The 20,380-nt window shown below is 43.3% G+C and overlaps 1 long non-coding RNA gene across 1 annotated transcript; it reads left to right on the top strand.

The window, feature by feature from the left end:
- Window positions 1-5,498: 5,498 nt before the first annotated feature.
- Window positions 5,499-19,460, top strand: LOC142486011 (uncharacterized). The gene is made up of 7 exons (XR_012798759.1): window positions 5,499-5,594; window positions 7,037-7,148; window positions 10,773-10,890; window positions 11,879-11,976; window positions 13,541-13,651; window positions 16,970-17,079; window positions 18,452-19,460. It is a non-coding gene; the product is annotated as an uncharacterized LOC142486011 (long non-coding RNA).
- The last annotated feature ends 920 nt before the right edge of the window (window positions 19,461-20,380 follow it).

The raw sequence follows: 20,380 nt of genomic DNA, 5'->3' as shown, positions 1-20,380 counted from the left end.
AGGGTGGAGAATTGTATTTTATCTGAAATTACCCCCTCTGCACAAAATACAAACAATTATACCCATACAAGTACCTTGTGGAAGTTGTTGCCCTCTATCTTCCTGTGGTCTCTCCCTGTTTCTCACCGTGCCTCCTCCCATTTCCTTGCACCTCTGCGTCTCCGCATATATCCCTATACTCAGAGCCGGCTCCGGTCAGTGACATGGGATGCCCAAATATGAGCATACCCATATATGGGCATCCATGCCACTGACCGGAGCCCGCTCTGTTGCGGATATGGAGAGAGACTGGGAGATTTACATCCCCTTATAATTCATATGGTGCATAGTACCGGCACGTATTGTTTTACCGGTACTGTGTACCTTCCTATTTTCACACTGGTACAGTATATGCTGCAGTGGGACTGAGAGGGATATATTGGTAACACATAGTCATTGTTGGGGGAATTCAATCCATTTTGAAAATAGTAATGAAATGTTTTTTACTTTTCTTTTTTTTCAGTAATGAAGAATGAAACATTTCTGTTAAAATTGAATTGGAGGTGAACTGGATTCATCATCAACTCTGCACCAGTGTGAATTGATGTTCTTTAATGTTCTGATAAGGTACATGCAACATCTCTTCCTCAACCCCTGCACCACTCTCTGCCTCTTGCCTCTCTCTCTCCACCTCCCTGCTAAGCGTATTAACCCATCTAATGTAATCCACATTCCATGTCTCACTTTACTCTTCACTTCTCACGTGCCCTCTGGAATGACTGCTCTCTGACTAACAAGGTCTATTTGTACATGACCTCTTCTGCTCTCATCCACCACCTCTCATTCCCCTCACCCCTGTCCTACTCGATACCTCAGCTTAATTGAACTCTCTCCTCTGACATCTACCCTTATCTCTAACCTCTCCTCACTTTCTGCTTAAACTAACTATCTTGTTAACTTTTACAATGCTATCATCTCCTCCTCCCTCCTCCTCCTCCCTCCTCCATCATATATATGCCCCTTCTAGGCTCTGACACACTCATCCCTCTAAGGCCATGATTATCATGGGCACATGCTTGGTCATCCACAGTGTGTGCGAGCGATGCAGAGCCGCCTCGGACCTCAGTGCAGGGATTGCTGCATACCCCCAGCATCTGTCACCCACAAACAATACACACACTAATACTCCCCACAATACACACTATAATACCTCCTCAATACTAATCTCCCCAATAATATTATAGCTCCAAACACAATATACACAACACCCTTACACAAGATACACAATCTAGTACTCTCCTCTGCACCTCTACACACAATATAATACTCCCACACACACAATATACACACTACCCTCCTACCCCCATAAAATACAACCAATAATACACACACACTTTGTGGATGTTGGGACCAGCTCCCGGCATGCACCAGTGAAAGAGAGAGGCCCGCAGAAGCTCGGAAGAACTCCCTCCATCCGTGCCTTCCTCCGTTTCACATCTTCTCCCTGTCTCTCTCCCTCCCTTTCCTTGCATCTCCCTGCGTCTTTACGTATACCCAGTCAGTGACGGCTCTGGTCACGTGATGCCTTAATATGGGCTTATCCATATATGTTCATCCACGTCACTAATGTGATGCCCGCACTGTTGCGGAGCTGGTACTTACGACGGGCACTTATTGTTTTATCAGTACTGCGTACCTGACTCTACCGGCCTACTTTCAACACTAGTACAATATGTGCTTCACTACGAGTGAGTGGGGAATATTGGCATCACACAGTCACTGTTGAATATGCCATTCAATCCATTTTGAAAATAGTAATGCAATGTGGTTTTGTTTTGTTTGCTTTTTGCAGTAATGAAGAATGGAAAAGTTATATTAAAATTAAATTGGAGGGGGACTAGATTCAGCATTTCATCATGAACTCTGCACTTGTGAGAATTTAACTTCTTGAATACCCTGACAGGTACACGCAACATTAAGACTATAATCTGCTGTGCAAGCTTTCGTGCTATACCTCCCCCTCAGGTTTTGATTTATACATTTGCTCCCTCAATTCATGTCCTCTAATATTTGAAAGCTCTCTCCTAGCATTTTCTCTTTACCACAGAACGTCATCCCAATGTAACCTCTCTCTTGTTCTTTCTGCTTGCTGTTTCCTCACTCCTCTGTTAAACTTTTCTAATTTCTCTAACTTCCACACTCCTGCTTTTATCCACATGTTCTCCTCTTTCCTTCCCCTACCTTTGCATGTGTCTACACACTGCACCATTTGTACAGACCTCTATTGCAGCTATTTCTGCACTGCTCAATGAAAAGCACTCTTTAATATCCTATTCTCTGTGCCCCCTCTCTCTGCGCCCCCTCTCTCTCTGCGCCCCCTCTTTTGGCGCCTCCTCTCTCTGCGCCCCCTCTCTCTGCGCCTATCTGTCTCATTCTCTCTACGTCCCTCTCTCTCTACATAGAGCTATCTCTGTCTCTCTCTACACCTATCTCTGTGTCTCCTTCTATGTTTGCTGATGTGTGGGATATCTCTTATAATCTTGAACCTGCTCATATACACATCGGGCCTCCCTGCCTCTGCCTCCCTGCTAAGAGTGTTAACCTATCTAATGTAATCCACATTCCTTTCCTTACTTTTCTCTTCCCTTCTCCTATGCCATCTGGAATGTCCGTTCTCTGACTAACAAGGCTCTAGTTGTACATGACCTCTTCTGCTCTCATCATTCACAATCAGTCATTCCCCTCACCCCATCTTACCTGTCCCACTGATTTGCCTCTGCTTAATTAAACTCTCCTCTGACATCTACTCTAACCTCTCTGCTCTCTCTCTCTTTCCGCTTAAACTAACAATCTTATTAACTCTTACAATGCTATCCTCCTATCTATATGCCCCCTCTAGGCTCTGACACACTTGTCCCTCTAGCCCACACCCTTGGCTAAATTCCCAAACATGTTCATCACACTTCCACTCGCTGTTCTTAATGCCTATGAAGGAAATCACACAATTGATATTTGATTTTTCTACAGTAAAAATGTCTCCAGTCCTGTATAAAGCTGCTCTCTGGGGCCAAACCACACTACTTTTTTTTCACATTCATCAACACTCAAATTTAATTTACGCTGTCTTTTTTTCCCTGTATTTGACTCCCTCCACTAACCTTCTCCTCACACTTGCCATCCTTCCTTCACTTCTCCTCAAGCATTTGACTACTTCAGAGGCAAGGTGGATGCCACCCACAAGGAGATTCCTTCTGTCCCTTCCCCCTTCTCTCCTTCTACCTAATTCTCCTTCTGCATTTGACTCCTTTTCTTCTCTTACAGAGCTGGAAGCTAATCATCTTCTCTTCTCCCTCTACCACATGCCCTCTAGATCGTATCCCCTCACACCTTACTGCATCTCTTAGTCCCCACTCTCACCCACATCTTCAATTCCTCCCTATTCTCTGGCTCTTTACCCTCTTACTTTAAGCCTGTAGTGGTCACCCTTTTCTCAGAAACAACCTACACCCTATGTGCCTTACTAACTACCGCCCTGTATCCCTCCTGCTGTTTGTCTCCTAATTGCTAGAATGTCAACATTCTTAAATCACATTCCCTCCTGGATCCTTTACAACCTGCCTTTCGTACAGCTCGTTCTACAGACTGTGCTTAAAGCAAATTCCCAAGGTCACTTTTCCCTACTAATCCTACTTGATCTATCTGCTGCGTTTGATGCTCTCAATCACTCTCCTCCTTCATATTCTAAACTCTCTCTTGGTATCCGTAACACAGTTCTATCCTGGTTTTCATCATAACTTTCCTGTCACACATTCTCCATCTCTGTTGCTAACATGTCTTTGTCTTCTATTGATCTGTCTGTGGGTATACATCAGGGCTCTGTTCTGAGATCTCTCTTTCTCTCTACATACTATCATTTGGTGACCTCATCAACTCTTTGTGACAATCCTATAAATAACAAATACAAATATCAGGTCATGGGAATAAGTGATTTGGACATAAAAGTAACATTTCGGAAGTGTGGACAACTAATACATCTTGTAGATTGCCTTTACAGTGTGATGTCATTGATTCAGTAGATTGTGTGCAGACCAGGACTGCAGTACAGTGTCACTCACATGGATGACTTGCGTGGTAGAAGCTCAAGAACAAGGATGTCAAACTCCAGTCCTCGAGGGCAGCAAACAGGCCAGGTTTTCAGGATATCCCTACTGAAAACCTGGCCTGTTTGGGACCCTCGAGGACTGGAGTTTGACATGCATGCTCTAGAAGGAGCACAGCTGTGGGTGGGAGGTGGATTTGCTTTGCATCAAATGGTTTGGAGCAAGGTTTATTGTATGTATTATCATAATAACAATGCAATGCTTAACTTTTATTTCAGGAGGGATGACTGCAGAACAGAAGTGAATATTGAAGCCATGTGTTCCTTTTCTTGCAAAAGAGAAAATTTGAAGGACAGTTGAAGAGAAGGAAAATTACTACACAGAGACAGATAAGCAATGTGTATATTTCTCATTTACCATTTAGTATTTGTCGTTTTATTGACTCCACACAATCCGGCTGCTACGGGTTTCACATTGAATATTTTCATCTCTACTCTACCCCTTCCTGTGATCTGAACCATGCAAGTTTTCGTTGATTCAATACATCATGAGTAGAGGGTGGCTACAGTATGAAGTAAAGACCCAAGGACCACATCTACTACCATTCATAACAAGAACATGTGCAGTAGCGCACAGCTGCAGTTCTATGTGATTGTTGATGAAAGGTTGAGGTGGTTCAATTCTATGAATCTGGAGTGGGATGGATCCTGTTTGCATCATATGGTTTCATCTAGGCCAGTAGATTATATAACTCTCAGTACAGGTTACACATGGCATCAGTATTAGTGATTTAAAGAGGAGGAAAGCTTCAATGTGGAGAACAAAGCCAAGTAATGTTGAAGTTACTCCTTTTACCATTTACTTGGTCAGTCTGTACTGTCTACTCTCCACACAGCTGCTAAGGATCTTCCATTTTAAATACTTTCACCTCCTATTCTGCACTGCTTTGCTGCCCATTATTCAGAGATGCGTTCCAGTCATGTTTAGCACTCTGAATCTCTCTGCAGTCATTGGTTCAGCACATCATGGGTAGAGCATGGCTACAGATACAGCAAGCTATTATTATTTTACCGGCTGATCACCCATAATATTGCATTAAAACATAGAATATCACTTAATTTCCAAAAGATTCAGTGATGCTGATAATGCAGAATCTCACAACATTTCCCATCATAATGCCATAATGCACAAGTGGGAGAAATAATCCTTGCTATATCTGTACATTGTGTGACGTATTACCTCAATGACCAATGAGAGCAAGTACATCTTCTGTATAGAGCGGCTGTGTTATGATGCAGTTATTGATCATCATTGACATAATCACAAGAATCTTATGCAAAGGGAAATTGTCCGCAGCGAAGTGAGATTTCAGCCCCCAAACGTCTGTAATATTAATGCAATGTCTTACTTTTGTTGCAGTGAACACTGAAGAGACGGATCTACTACAACACTGTACAGGATGAGCATACGCTACAAGCAGCAAAATGATCTTGCAGTTGACAGTATGTTGTTCTGGTAATGTGCACAATTATTATTTATGGGCTACACACCACAGTGCTGGACATATTCTGTTAACTTCAACTCTACTCCTAACATGGAGATGTCTTCCTGGTGTTACTGATTCAGTACATCATATGCACAGTGTGGTTATGATATGATGGATTGATTTAATGAACCCACCAACCAATGATGACATCTGCATCATCTTCTGTAAAGTGCAGCTACAGCATGATATTATCAGCATTTGGTGCGGTATAATCAGAGGTATCTATGTGCTTTTGTGCCTGTTTTAAGTCCTCCAGCTTAACGCCCCTACACCTCCCACTACACAGGCATACTTACTTATGCATACACTGACATCTGGCATACCTACACACACCCCAGGGCCACTTCCTTCCCCTGATGTCAGGGAGAGGATGGGCATGCAGAGTGCAGTAAGTCTCCACGTTACTCTGGCCAACAGTCTTGGCCTACCTCCAGCATCTGTCACCCACAACATCTGTTCCCTCCTTGTAAAGTGCTGAACTATCTCACCTGGGTCAGTGCTATAGCTGATCACAGTGCCCGATCAGGATGTCACTGTGACAGGCAGCAGTGCAGATTGACCGGTCAATCAATGCAGTGCCGCAACATATGCACTAAATGAGATTTCCGTGCCCCCAGTCAGGTTACTCCCTGGGCAGTGACCCTGCTCACACCCTCCCCTAGTTCCACCTCTGATCACAATTATCTCTCTTGGAGAGTGTAGCAAATTGGAGTTGGGGGAATCTCACCTCTGCCATGCATGGTCACAATCTGGGCACAGGACCCAAATAGTGGGCAATGTGGCACTTCTTACAGTAGAGAATAAGTAACTTTATTCTTTACTTGTGTATTAAGGACCTTATTTGCATTAAATTCAGTCCACATGGGACCAAGACTTTCTGGCTTACTGAACAAAGTGGAATTGTTTCGTAGAGGGTGGAGAATTGTATTTTATCTGAAATTACCCCCTCTGCACAAAATACAAACAATTATACCCATACAAGTACCTTGTGGAAGTTGTTGCCCTCTATCTTCCTGTGGTCTCTCCCTGTTTCTCACCGTGCCTCCTCCCATTTCCTTGCACCTCTGCGTCTCCGCATATATCCCTATACTCAGAGCCGGCTCCGGTCAGTGACATGGGATGCCCAAATATGAGCATACCCATATATGGGCATCCATGCCACTGACCGGAGCCCGCTCTGTTGCGGATATGGAGAGAGACTGGGAGATTTACATCCCCTTATAATTCATATGGTGCATAGTACCGGCACGTATTGTTTTACCGGTACTGTGTACCTTCTTACTTTCACACTGGTACAGTATGTGCTGCAGTGGGACTGAGAGGGATATATTGGTAACACATAGTCATTGGTGGGGGAATTCAATCCATTTTGAAAATAGTAATGCATTGTTTTTTACTTTTTTTTTTGCAGTAATGAAGAATGAAAAAGTTCTGTTAAAATTGAATTGGACGTGAACTGGATTCAGCATTTCATCATCAACTCTGCACCAGTGTGAATTGACGTTCTTTAATGTTCTGACAAGGTACATGCAACATCTCTTCCTCTACCCCTACACCACCCTCTGCCTCTTGCCTCTCTCTCCACCTCCCTGCTAAGCGTATTAACCCATCTAATGTAATCCACATTCCTTGTCTCACTTTACTCTTCCCTTCTCACGTGCCCTCTGGAATGTCTGCTCTACGACTAACATGGTCTATTTGTACATGACCTCTTCTGCTCTCATCATCCACCACTTCTCATTCCCCTCACCCCTGTCCTACTCGATACCTCAGCTTAATTGAACTCTCTCCTCTGACATCTACCCTTATCTCTAACCTCTCCTCACTTTCTGCTTAAACTAACTATCTTGTTAACTCTTACAATGCTATCATCTCCTCCTCCCTCCTCCCTCCTCCTCCATCATCTATATGCCCCTTCTAGGCTCTGACACACTCATCCCTCTAAGGCCGTGATTATCATGGGCACACGCTTGGTCGTCCACAGTGCGTGCGAGCGATGCAGGGCTTCCCCGTCGCCTCGGACCTCAGTGCGGGGATTGCTGGAGCGACAGGCATGCGCTAACTTTGCCTTCTGTTGCGTGCTTACTATAGACGCAGCCTAACCCATGCATTGGTTTAATTCACAAGCACGCTCTCATCACACTTCATCACATCACACTGCTGCTCTTAACACCTATGGAGGAAATCTCACAGTCTGATTTTCTACACTAAACCTTTGTCCTGTTCTGTAAAACTCTGCTCCTTTTTTTAAGGTCAAACACTACTTTTTCCTCACTCATCAACACTCCAATTTCATTCACACTGTCTTCTATGTATTTGAGTCCCACCACTGACTTTCTCCTCCCACTTAACATCCATCCTTTATTTCTCCTCAAGCCTTTGCTCACTTGAGGCAAGGTGGATGCCATCCACAAGTAGATTCGTTCTCTCCCTTCCCCCTCTCTCTTTTTCTATCTAGATCTCATTGCACTCTTGACTCCTTTTCTCCTGTCACAAAGCTGGAACCTGATCTTCTCTTCTCCCTCTACCACATGCCCTCTCAATCCTATATTCTCACTCTCACCCACATCTTCAATTCCTCCATATCCTTTGGCTCTTTCAACTCTTCCTTTTAAGCATGCAGTGGTCACCCCTATTCTCAAAAATAACCTTGACCTTGTGTGAATTTCTAACTATCGCCCTGTATCCGTCCTACCATTTGCCTCCTAATTGCTAGAACGTCTTGTGATCTCCCGTTTGATCAACATTCTTAAATCACATGCTCCTCTGGGCCCTTCACAATCTGCCTTTCCCAATGTAACCAATTATGTACATAAAGAAAATTCCCAAGGTCCATTTTACTTACTAATCCTGCTTGATCTCTCTTCTGCTTTTGATACTGTCAATCACTCTTCTCATTCATATTCTAAACTCTTTCTTCGTATCCGCAGCAAACTTATATCCTGGTTTTCATCATACTTCTCCATCACACATTCTCCATCTCTGTTGCTAACGTGTCTTTGTCTCCTGTTGTTTTGTCTGTTGGTATACCTCAGGACTCTGTTCTGGGACCTCTCTCACTACATACTATCACTAGTTGACCTTATCAACTATTTTGGCCCTTGATATCATCTCTATGCAGATGATACACACCTATCCACCCTACCGTCACTCCTGCAATTTAGTTCCTAGTTTCGGGTGGCCTCCTGGCTATATCCTCCATGGATGACACTCTTCTGCCTTAAACCTAATGTCTAAAACTGAGCTCCTCATATTTCCCCCTAAATCTGGCCTAATATCACCTTTCTCCATCGCAGTAAACAGTACTACCATCATCCTGTCATGAAAGCACATTGCCTAGGAGTAACATTTGACTCTTCCCTTTCCATCTTCATTCACGACACTGGCTAAAGTTTGTCGATTCTTCTCTGTAATATTTCCAAGATTTGCCCTTTTCTCTGTCAATCTACTGCTAAAACGCCAATGCATGCCCTTATCGTATGGGTTAACATACTGCTAACAGGGCTCCCTGCTTCACAACTTTCTCATTTGCAATCTATCCAAAACTCTGCTGCTTGAATAATTTCCCTTTCTCCCACAACAGTATCTGCTCATCTCCTCCTCCTCCTTAAATCCCTCTCCTTGCTTCCCATCAAGTTTCAGATCACCTACAAAGTTCTCCTCCTTACCTTTTTGTTAAGGTTCTCTATTAGTGGTGTACCGAGTACCCGGCGTTACCCGACACATTTCCAGCTACCCGGACATTACTCGAAACCGGCCACTGAGAAGCGGACTTGGCCGGGTAATACCCGGCGTCGGGTAATGTCAGGGCAGCTGGAAATAATCTTTTATACTTACCTTTCCTAAGACATCTAGGATCAGCAGCAGCAGTCCTCTGATGTTGGCAGCATCAGAGGTGTCTTCACCTGGCGGGGGGAGCTGCAGGAATCACTTCCACAGCACCGAAGCAGGTAAGCTGTGTCTGTGAGCCTGCAGCTCCCCCGCCGGCTGAAGACACCACAGATGCTGCCACCGTCACAGGACTGCTGCTGATCCTAGATGTCACCGCCACCCGGAAGGTAAGTGCCAAACCGTGTACCCGACCGGGTAGAACCTTTCATTTTGGCCGGGTACCCGTTACCCATTTTTTTATAGTTGAGGACCCAGTCCAACACTATTCTCTATTCATCTGCTCCTTCCTACATATCATCTTTGGTCTCGTTATGCCCTTCCTCGTCTCCTAAGCTCTACTAATAACTGTCTCCATTATACTTCTTACACCTCTACTGCGCACTCGCTCTCTTGCCTGAAACCCTTTCCCATCAATTTACCTGTGAAACTCACACACACTCAGTATATGCCAACATACCCTCTTCCACCCACATTTAAGATCAACCTTAAAATTCACAACTTAAATGAAGCATTTCAATAGCTTTTACTCGTTGCTACTGTCACTCATTCAGTCACTAACTATTGTTCCCAAGAAGTGCTTTATACTACAAGTACCCACCATTAAGGACAAGCATTGTCATCTACTGCACTTGTTCCCCCACCTGTTGTCTCTCTGTAAGTCTCCTTACATTTCTCTTAGATTGTAAACTACCCAGGACAGGGATTTACTTTCCTATTGTCTGTTTTTGTTTGTTGAACTTATTGTATAATAATTTCCTGTACTTTTTGGTCTCTCTTGTAAAGCGCTGAGTACACAATGGGTGGTATATAAATAGAGATATTTGCAGAGTCTAGAGACAAGGCACACGTGTATAGGTAGCTACAGTTTATCCGGGACCGTATGCATCCTTGAAGTGCCTGTCCCAGTTATTTTCTATTGATTGCAATGTAGGAGTGTCTGTCCTGTCTTATTTTTTTTATTATTATTATTATTATTATATATACAAAGATATATACAAAGATTGTTTCCTGTCGTTAGCATGACATTGTGTGACACAGTGTGATGTCATTGATTCAGTAGATTGTGTGCAGACCGGGACTGCAGTACAGTTTCACTGACATGAATAACTTGTGTGGTAGAAGCTCTAGAAGGAGCACAGCTGTGGGAGGGAGGTGGATTTGCTTTGTATCACATGGTTTGGAGCAAGGTTCATTGTATGTATCGTCAATAATAATTATAATAATAATAATGCAATGCTTAACTTTTTTATTTCAAGAGGAAAGACTGCAGAACAGAAGTGAATATTGAAGCCATGTGTTCATTTTCTTGCAAAATAGAAAATTGAAGGACAGTTGAAGAGGAGGAAAATGACTACACAGAGACAGATAAGCAATGTGTATATTTCTCATTTAGTATTTGTCGTTTTATTGACTCCAAAAAATCCGGCTGCTAAGGGTTTCGCATTGGACATATTCACCTCTACTCCACCCCTTCCTGTGATCTGTACCATGCAGATTTTTGTTGATTCAATACATCATGAATAGAGTGTGGCTACAGTATGAAGTACTGACCCAAGGACCACATCTACTACCATTCATAACAAGAACATGTGCAGTAGCGCACTGCTGCAGTTCTATGTTATTGCTATGAAAGGTTGAGGTGGTGCAATCATATGAATCTTGAGTGGGAGGGATCCTGTTTGCATCATTTAATTTGATCTAGGCCAGTAGAGTATATAACTCTCAGTACAGGTTACATATGGCATCAGTATTAGTGATTTAAAGAACAGAAAAACAGGAGTGGAGAACAAAACCAAGTAATGTTGAAGTTACTACTTTTTACTATTTACTTGGTCAGTCTGTACTGTCTACTCCCCACACAGCTGCTAAGGGTTTCCATTTGAGATACATTCACCTTCTACTCTGCACTACTGTGCTACCCTCTATTCAGAGATGAGTTCAAGTCATGTTTACCACTCTAAATCGCTCTGCAGTCATTGATTCAGCACATCATGGGTAGAGCATGGCTATAGATACAGCAAGCTTTATTTTACCCTAATATTGCATTAAAAAATAGAATATCACTCAGTTTCCTACAGATTTACTGATGCTGATAATGCAGAATCTCACCCTCCCATCATAATACACCAGAGGAAGAAATAATCCTTGCTATATATGTACATTGTGTGACATATTGCCTCCATGACCATTGATGGCAAATACATATTCTGTATAGAGCAGCTGTGTTATGATGTAGTTGTTATTGATCATCATTGAGATATAATCACAAGAATCTTATGCAAAGGGAAACTGTCATTAGCATAGTGGGATTTCAGCCCCCAAACTTCTGTAATATTAATGCAATGTCTTACTTTTATTGCAGTGAACACCGAAGAGACGGATCTACTACAACACTGCACAGGACAAGAGTATACACTACAAGCAGCAAAATGATCATGCAGTTGACAATATGTTGTTCTGGTAATGTGCACAATTATTATGTATGGGCTCCACACCACAGTGCTGGACATATTTTGTTAACTTCAACACTACCCCTACCATGGAGATGTCTTCCTGTGATTGGTGTTACTGATTCAGTACATCATATGCACAGTGTGGCTATTATATGATGGATTGATTTAATGAACCCACCAAACACTGATGACATCTGTATCATCTTCTGTAAAGTGCATCTACAGCAGGATATTATCAGCATTTGGGGTGATATAATCAGAGGCATCTATGTGCTTTTGTGCTGGGTAAAGTCCTCCAGCTGAACCGCCCCCCGCCCCCCACCCCCCTACACCTCCTGCCACACAGGCAAACTTACTTACACACACAGCACACTTACTTATGCACACTGACACTTGGCATACCTACACACACACACCCCACAGCCACTGGCATGCATGCAGAGTCCTGGGCATGCAGGATGGGCATGCAGAGTACAGAATATCTCCACCTTGCTCTGGCCCGTACTCTTGGCCTACCCCCAGCATCTGTCACCCACAACCTCTGTTCCCTCCCTGTAAATTGCTGCACTAACACACCTTGGTCAGCGCTGCAACCGATCACAGCACCGGATCATGTCACTGTGATAGGAAGCAGTGCTAATTGACCGGTCAATCAATGCCACGTGGCAACATACGCACCAAAAGAGATTTCCATGCCCCCTGACAGGCTACTCCCTGGGCAGTGACCCTGCTCATCTTCCACCTCTGATCACAATATTCTCTCTTGGAGAGTGTAGCAAATTGGAGTTGGGGGAATTTCACCTCTGCAGTGCATGTAGAGTCCTGTATGCAGAGTACAGAAAGTCTCCACCTTAGTCTGGCCCGTACTCTTGGCCTACCCACAGCATCTGTCACCCACAAATAATACATACACTAATACTCCCCACAATACACACTTTAATACCTCCTCAATAATAATCTCCCCAATAATATTATAGTCTTAAACACAATATACACAATACCCCCTAACACAAGATACCCAATCTAACACTCTCCTCTGCACCTCAACATAATATACACACTATAATACCCTACACACAATATAATACTCCCACACACACACACAATATACACACTATCCTCCTACCGCCATAAAACACAACCAATAATACACACACACTTTGTGGATGTTGGGACCAGCTCCTTGCATGCACCAGTGAAAGAGAGAGGCCTGCCATCAGTGCCTCCCTCCGTTTCCCATCTTCTCCCTGTCTCCCTCCCTTTCTTTGCATCTCCCTGCATCTTTGCGTATACCCAGTCAGTGACGGCTCCGGTCACGTGATGCCTTAATATGGGCTTATCCATATATCTGTTGCAGAGATGGAGAGAGACCTGGAGATTTTACATTTCCTTATAATTCATATTGGTACTTAGTACGGGCACTTATTGTTTTATCAGTACTGGGTACCTGACCGTACTGGCCTACGAGTGAGAAGGCAATATTGGCATCACACAGTTACTGTTGAATATGTCATTCAATCCATTTTGAAAATAGTAATGCAATGTGGTTTTGTTTTGTTTGCTTTTTGCAGTAATGAAGAATGAAAAAGTTATATTAAAATTAAATTGGAGGGGAACTGGATTCAGCATTTCTTCATGAACTCTGCACTTGTGAGCATTGACCTTCTTGAGTGCCCTGACAGGTACACGCAACTTTAAGACTATAATCTTCATCAACTGCTGTGCAAGCTTTCGTGCTATACCTCCCCCTCCGGTTTTGATTTATACATTTGCTCTCTCAATTCATGTCCTCTAATATCTGGAGGCTCTCTCCTAGCATTTCTCTCTACCACAGCACGTCATCCCAATGTAACCTCTCTCTTGTTCTTTCTGTTTACTGTTTCCTCACTCCTCTGTAAAACTTTTCTAATTTCTCTAACTTCCACACTCCTGCTTTTATCCACATGTTCTATACACTTTCCTTCCCCTACCTTTGCATGTGTCTACACAAAGCACCATTTGTACAGACCTCTATTGCAGCTATTTCTGCACTGCTCAATGAAATGCACTCCTGCACATCCTATTCTCTTCCACCTTCCCTCATTCTCTACGCCCCCCTCTCAAAGCCCCCTCTCTCTATGTCTCCTCTCTCTACGCCTATCTGTCTCATTCTCTTGACGCCCTTCTCTCTGTACATATCCCTATCTCTGTCTCTCTCTACACCTATCTCTGTGTCTCCTTCTATGCTCGCTGATGTTGGGGGATATCTCTTATAATCTTGGACCGGCTCATATACACATCAGGCCTCCCTACTAAGAGTGTTAACCTATCTAATGTAATCCACATTCCTTTCCTTACTTTTCTCTTCCCTTCTCCTGTGCCCTCTGGAATGTCCACTCTTACTAACAAGGCTCTAGTTGTACATAACCTCTTCTGCTCTCATCAGTCACAATCAGTCATTCCCCTCACCGCATCTTACCTGTCCCACTGATTTGCCTCTGCTTAATTAAACTCTCCTCTGACATCTACTCTAACCTCTCTTCTCTCTTCTCTCTCTTTCTTTCTGCTTAAACTAACAATCTTATTAACTCTTACAATGCTATCCTCCTATCTATATGCCCCCTATAGGCTCTGACACACTCATCCCTCTAACCCACACCTTTGGCTAAATTCCCAAACACACTCATCACACTTCCACTCGCTGTTCTTAATACCTACGGAGGAAATCTCACACTTTGTTTGATTTTTCTACAGTAAAAATGTCTCCTGTCCTGTATAAAGCTGCTCTCTAGGGCTAAATACACTACTTTTTTCCACACTCATCAACACTCAAATTTAATTTACGCTGTTTTTTTTCTCTGTATTTGACTCCCTCCACTGACCTTCTCCTCCCACTTGCCATCCTTCCTTCACTTCTCCTCAAGCATTTGACTACTTCAGAGGCAAGGTGGATGCCACCCAAAAGGAGATTCCTTCTGTCCCTTCCCCCTTCTCTCCTTCTACCCAAATCTCCTTCTGCACTTGACTCCTTTTCTTCTCTTACAGAGCTGGAAGCTAATCATCTTCTATTCTCCCTCTACCACATGCCCTCTAGATCGTATCCCCTCACACCTTACTGCATCTCTTAGTCCCCACTCTCACCCACATCTTCAATTTCTCCCTATTCTCTGGATTTTTGCCCTCTTACTTTAAGCCTGTAGCGGTCACCCTTTTGTCAGAAACAAACTACACCCTATGTGCCTTACTAACTACCGCTCTGTATCCCTCATGCTGTTTGCCTTCTAATTGCTAGTGTCAACATTCTTAAATCACATGCCCTCCTGGATCCTTTACAACCTGCCTTTCGTACAGCACGTTCTACAGACTGTGCTTAAAGCTAATTCCCAAGGTTTTTCCCTACTAATCCTACTTGATCTATCGGCTGCGTTTGATGCTCTCAATCACTCTCCTCCTTCATATTCTAAACTCTCTCTTGGTATCAGTAACAAAGTTCTATCCTGGTTTTCATCATAACTTTCCTGTCACACATTCTCCATCTCTGTTGCTAACATGTCTTCGTCTTCTATTGATCTGTCTGTGGGTATACATCAGGGCTCTGTTCTGAGATCTCTCTTTCTCTCTACATACTATCATTTGGTGACTTCATCAATGCTTTTGGCCTTAGATATAATCTCTATGCGGATGATACACACACAAATCTATCCACCCCTGTTCTCACTCCTGCAATCCAGTCCCTACTCTTGGGTTGTCTCCTGGCTATATGCTCATGGATGGCACTCCACTGCCTTAAACTTAATGTCTAACACTGGGCTCATATTATCCCCTTTCTCCATCACAGTAAACAGTACTACCATCTATCTTGTCATCAAACATGTTGCATAGGAGTAACATTTGGCTCTTCAATTCCATCTCCATTCACATGCACGGCTATGGGTAAAATGTGTTGCCTCTTTCTCTGTAATATTGCCAAGATCTTCCCTTTCCCCTCTCAACCTACTGCTAAAACTCCAATGTATACTGTTATCCTATAGGTTATTTTAACATACTACTAACAGGCCTCCATGCTTCACAACTTTCTCCTATGCAAAACTCTGCTGCTTGAATTATCTCACTTTCTCCCACAACAGTCTCTGCTCATCTCCTTAAATCCCTGTCCTGGCATCCCATCAAGTTTTTGTATCACCTACAAAGTTCTCCTCCTTACCTTTTTGTTAAGGCTCTCCATTAATCTGCTCCTTCTTGCATATCATCTTTGATCTCTCGTTATGCCCTTGCTTGTCTCTTGCACTATAACCATAACTGTCTCCTGTAAACTTCTTTCACCTCTACTGTTCTCTCACTTGCCTGAAACCATTTTCCATCACTGCACCGTACATGTGAAACTTCCTCACACTCAGTATATGCCAACATAACCTCTTCCACCCACATGTAAGACCAATCTTAAAATTCACGACTTAAATCAAGCATTTAAAAAACTTTGACTCGTGGCTACTGTCCCACACCCACACCCACAGTCACTGCTAACAACTATTGTTCCCAAGATGTGCTTTCTACTAATTGTACCCACCATTAAGGACAAGCATTGTCATCTACTGCACTTCTTCCCCCAACTGCTGCCTCTCTTTAAGTCTTCTAACATTTCTATTAGATTGTAAAGTTCCCAGGGCAAGGATTTACTTTCCTATAATCTGTTTTTATTTGTCGCACTTATTTTTTAATTATTTTTCCCCTCTCCCCTAATGATATACATATAGGTTTTCCTGTCATTTGCATGACAGAGTTATTATGGTTAACTATTGCATCGTGTAGACTGCCTTTTCAGTGTGATGTAATTGATTCAGTACTTTGTGTGCAGACTGTGACTGCAGTACAGTGTCACGAACATTAATGACTTGTGTGGTAGAAGCTCTAGAAGGAACACAGCTATGGGAGGGAGGTGGATTTACTTTGGATCACATGGTTTGGCGCAAGGTTCATTGTATGTATGATCATAACCATGCAATGCTTAACTTTTATTTCAGGAGGGAAGAACAGTGAATATTGAAGCCATGTGTTTCTTTTCTGTCAGAAGAGAAATTTTGAAAGACAGTTGAAGAGGAGGAAAATGACTACACAGAGACAGATAAGCAATGTGTATATTTCTCATTTAGTATTTGTCGTTTTGTTGACTCCACACAATCCAGCTGCTAAGGGTTTCGCATTGGACATATTCCCCTCTACTCTACCCTTCCTGTGATCTGTACCATGCAGGTTTTTGTTGATTCAATACATCATGAGTAGAGTGTGGCTGCTGTATGAAGTATTGACCCAAGGACCACATCTACTACCATTCATAACAAGAACATGTGCAGTAGCGCACTGCTGTAGTTCTATGTGTTTTATTAAAGGTTGAAGTGGTGCAATCATATGAATCTGGAGTGGGATGAATCCTGTTTGCATCATATGGTTTCATCTAGGCCAGTAGAGTATATCTCTCAGTACAGGTTACACATGGCATCAGTAGTAGTGATTTAAAGAACAGAAAAAACAAGAGAAACTTCAATGTTGATAACAAAGCCAAGTAATGTTGAAGATACTCCTTTAACTATTTATTTGATCAGTCTGTACTGTCTACTCCCCACACAGCTACTAAGTCTTCCATTTGAGATACATTCACCTCCTACTCTGCACTGCTGTTCTGTCCTCTATTCAGAGATGAGTTCCAGTCATGTTTACCACTCTGAATCACTCTGCAGTCATTGATTCAGCACATCATGGGTAGAGCATGGCTACAGATACAGTAAGCTTTATTTTACCGGCTGATCATCCATAATATTGCATTAAAACATAGAATATTACTCAGTTTCCAAAAGATTCAGTGATGCTAATAATGCAGAATCTTACAACACATCCCATCATAATGCACCAGAGGAAGAAATAATCCTTGCTACACTACCGACACGTTTTATTGAAGCACGGCTAGCACCGCAAGCCGGGGGGTGCCCCGGCGTGCTAGCCGCACTCCCTCAGCGTGCCGCGCATCACCGATGCACGGTCACGCGTCATCGGGTGCCTGCGCCCCCTGCACGCGCGTCCAGGGCTCCCCGAGGGAGCACTGGTGTCCCGCGATGTGGGGGACAGCGGCAGGGGGTTCCGGGGGACCCCGACGGACCCGGCAGCGGAAGGGAGAAAGCCCCGATCGGAGGGCGCTCCTCCGCTGCTTCGGCGTGCGCCCGGCACCCTCCGGCGCGCGCCAGGTTACTGCTGCGGCCAAGAACGGGCAAATGCTCGAATAAACTCGGCCGCAGCAGTATATCTGTACATTGTGTGACGTTTGGCCTCCATGACCATTGATAGCAAATACATATTTTGTATTGAGCGGCTGTGTTATGATGTAGTTGTTATTGATCATCATTGAGATATAATCACAAGAATCTTATGCAAAGGGAAAATGTCTGCAGCATAGTGGGATTTCAGCTCCCAAACTTCTGTAATATTAATGCAATGTCTTACTTTTATTGCAGTGAACACTGAAGAGACGGATCTACGACAACACTGCACAGGACAAGAGCAAACACTACAAGCAGCAAAATGATCTTGCAGTTGCGAGTATGTTCTGTAATGTGCACAATTATTATTTATGGGCTACACACCACAGTGCTGGACATATTCTGTTAACTTCTACCCCTACCATGGAGATGTCTTCCTGTGATTGATTCAGTACATCATATGCACAGTGTGGCTATGATATGATGGATGGATTTAATGAACCCACCACCCACTGACATCTGCATCATCTTCTGTAAAGTGCAGCAGGATATTATCAGCATTTGGGGTGGTATAATCTGGGGCATCTATGTGCTTTTGTGCCTGGATAAGTTCCTCCAGCTGAACCACCCCCCTATACCTGCCACACAGGCATACTTACAGAGCACACTTACTTATGCACACTGACACTTGGAATACACACACACACACACACACACACACAGACACTGTCATGCATGCAGTGTCCTGTATGCAGAGTACAGAAAGTCTCCACCTTACTCTGGCCCGTACTCATGGCCTATCCCCAGCATCTGTCATCCACAACCTCTGTTCCCTCCCTGTAAAGTGCTGCACTAACACACCTGGGTCAGCGCTGCAGCTGATCACAGTGCCGGATCATGATGTCAATGGGATAGGCAGCAGAGCTGATTGACAAGTCAATCAATGCAGCTCCGCAATATATGCACCAAAAGAGATTTCTGTACCCCCTGTCAGGCTACTCCCTGGGCAGCGACCCTTCTCACCCCTCTCATTCCACCTCTGATCACAATAATCTCTCTTGGAGTGTGTAGCAAATTGGAGTTGGGGGAATCTCACCTCTGTAGTGCATGGTCACAATCTGGGCACTGTACCCAAATATTGGGCAATGTGGCACGTCTTACAGTAGAGAATAGAATAAGTAACTATATTCTTTACTTGTGTATTAAGGAACTTATTTGCAATAAAAATTCAGTCCACCTGGGACCAAGACTTTCTGGTTTTCTGAACAAAGTGGAATTGTTTTCCTATAATTTTATATTCTCTGAAATGTAACATCACAATAAAGTACTCCTATTTTTTTCCTTTGTGCTTTTTTATGGACTATTCCTTTATGTATTTCACTTAATGGGACTAATTACCTTACGATTAGATTTCACTTGTATTTTCTTGGGTTACTCTTTGGAATTTCTCTCTGTGTTCATTTATACTATCTTATTTAGAGCAGTCTTTGCCATTGGACCCCATTTCTTGCCAGAGAGATCTGTAACACAGAGTATTGAAGAGAGTACAGAACAGTGGTGAAGTAGATTTTTATGCTTCTAGGCAGCCTCCCTTCTCACCATGTATTCTGCCCCCGACGGTCTCTTGCACTGCTCCCTCCTACACCCACTCTCCTCACTCTTCCCTCCCCTCCCCGCTATCACTCAATGACCCCCTCTCATTCAATCCTGCTCCCTTACTCCCCCCTCACTCATTCTTCCTTCTGCACACACAATCCTCCCGAATATCACTCCCAAACAACACACACACACTAATTCTCCCCACAATACACACTATAATACCTCCTTGTGACGATAGCTTCCACAGGCTTATTAATATTACACAAAAATAATTGGGTTTGAACTGAACGAGGCTTAAGATATAATAAATTGTATTTATTCCTTAGAATATAGGTGAACACAACAGATAATACAGTAACGAACAAGAAGTACACTTACTTAAGGGTTGGGGAATGAGAAGTATGATGTAGCATTTCTTTCAGCAGTGAGGAAATCATTCAGGTGATATCAGGTAACCATATCAGCAAACGAAGACAAAGGATATATGGGTGGACAGCAGTTTATAAACCATTCTCCTTCTATTCTTAACCTTAAGCACAGGGGATTGGTTTACAATTACCTCCAGCCACTCACTAACGTGGGAAA

The sequence above is a fragment of the Ascaphus truei genome, unplaced genomic scaffold (assembly GCF_040206685.1).
Source record: "Ascaphus truei isolate aAscTru1 unplaced genomic scaffold, aAscTru1.hap1 HAP1_SCAFFOLD_705, whole genome shotgun sequence".
NCBI classification, from domain to species: domain Eukaryota; kingdom Metazoa; phylum Chordata; class Amphibia; order Anura; family Ascaphidae; genus Ascaphus; species Ascaphus truei.
The sequence above is the reverse complement of the archived record's forward strand: the minus strand, read 5'-3'. Positions and strand labels throughout refer to the sequence as shown.